The 1,780-nt window shown below is 41.5% G+C and overlaps 1 non-coding gene across 1 annotated transcript; it reads left to right on the forward strand.

Annotated features, from left to right (window-relative positions):
- Positions 1-1,673: 1,673 nt before the first annotated feature.
- On the forward strand, positions 1,674-1,780 carry LOC114404697. The gene has a single exon (XR_003665110.1). It is a non-coding gene; the product is annotated as a small nucleolar RNA R71 (small nucleolar RNA).

The following is a 1,780-nucleotide window of genomic DNA, read 5'->3' on the forward strand; positions in this document are numbered from 1 at the left end:
AAGCATCATCATAAAAACCCTAAAACAGAATGGGTATGTTTAACTCATCCAAACATGGCAATTTCAACAACTTTCAACAATTTCTTCACAAATAATCATCATGAAGCAGAAACCTAGCAAGACTACCCATCATATCTCCCGAAACCCCATACCCACGAAAATCAAAGGAGAAAGAAGTCCACCCAAACCTGAAATTTCGAAGTCCCACTCGTAGCCACGCACTTCACGACTCCGAAAATGCCCTCCTTTCGCAATTTGGAGCAGAAATGATGGCCAAAGGTTGAAGCTTTGCTTGGAGCTTCAATGGAGAATGAAGAAGAAGAAAATGGCAACATGAGGGAGAGAGAGAGTTGTCTGAAAAGTGTGGGGCTGAGTGAAGAGAGAGAGAGTTGCTTTTTAATTTTAAAAAGGCTTTTTCCTCATTTCTTATTATTTTATTATAAACTATGCCACATGTCCCATTTGAGTGGAGCAAAAAGGCCCACTTTCCTTTTGATGTGACCCATACTCAGCCACAAAAGTGAGAAAATCTGACCTTTGAAATGCTAAAATCCTGCCTCGGTTTGCGTGTCGTTTCTCTGGTTCCAGTTTTCGCGTTTCTCTGTCTGTCGGGGCCAGTTTTCGAAAGCAAGCAATATATATATCAAAACGCTCAGAATAAAACCCCGAGCATGGTTCAGAGGTTGGTTTCGTTAAATTTTAAGTCGCACGCAAAACGATGATTTTTAAACTAATTAATAAGAATTAACCCGTAACCTCCCAGTTATGAACTTCTCTTCCTTAATTAGCCTAACCCGCGTATCTTGCCCCCACTATTCCTACTTCTACCAATAACATATAGGCATATACACTGAATAATACTTATATATATATATATATATATATAATCATTCAAAATACATCGTTTCCAAAAATTCCGGGTAGAAATTTCCAGGATGTTACATCTGGTCTCTTGTTGAAACTGCATGTTCTGCATAGTCATTTGCCTCACAAGTTCTTCGAGGGAAGGTTGCGGAGGAGCGTCAACTGTTTGTTGTTTTTGGGGCTGTTGCTGTTGTTGGATTGGTGGAGGAATGTATGGTCTGCTTGGGCCAGCAGCATTTTGGAAGGAAGGAGCAGGCTGCTGTTGTTGTTGTTGAGGGCTAGACCATCTGAGATTAGGGTGATTCCTCCATCTAGGGTTGTATCTGTTATTGGAGAGGTCATAATTGTTCTGCTGTGGTTGATTTTGCTGCTGAGGTTGAGGAGGTCTATTGTAAATGTTTGCAGCATAAGCTTCAGGCTGCTCAATTGCTCCAGGTTGCTGCATGGAAGGACAGAGGTCTGTATGGTGGTCAGCAGAGGAGCATAAACCACAGACTCTTGCGACTGGTACAAATTTCTGATTCAAGGCCAGCTGGGTTACCAAGTTAACCAATGCATCTAGTTTTCCTTCAAGCTTCTTAGTTTCAGATGATGCAGATGAGTTTGTAGCTACCTCATGCACTCCTCTAATGATTATGGCATTATTTCTGGCGCTAAACTGCTGGGAGTTGGAAGCCATCTTCTCAATCAAGTTTCTGGCTTCAGCAGGAGTCATGTCTCCAAGGGCTCCACCACTGGCAGCATCTATCATACTTCTCTCCATATTACTGATTCCTTCATAAAATTTTTGGAGAAGAAACTACTCTGAAATCTGATGGTGAGGGCAACTAGCACATAGTATTTTAAATCTCTCCCAATATTCATATAAGCTCTCTCCACTGAGTTGTCTAATACCTGAGATATCCTTCCTGATGGC

This window comes from Glycine soja, unplaced genomic scaffold (assembly GCF_004193775.1).
Source record: "Glycine soja cultivar W05 unplaced genomic scaffold, ASM419377v2 tig00105718_1_pilon, whole genome shotgun sequence".
In the NCBI taxonomy this organism is placed as follows: Eukaryota; Viridiplantae; Streptophyta; class Magnoliopsida; order Fabales; family Fabaceae; genus Glycine; species Glycine soja.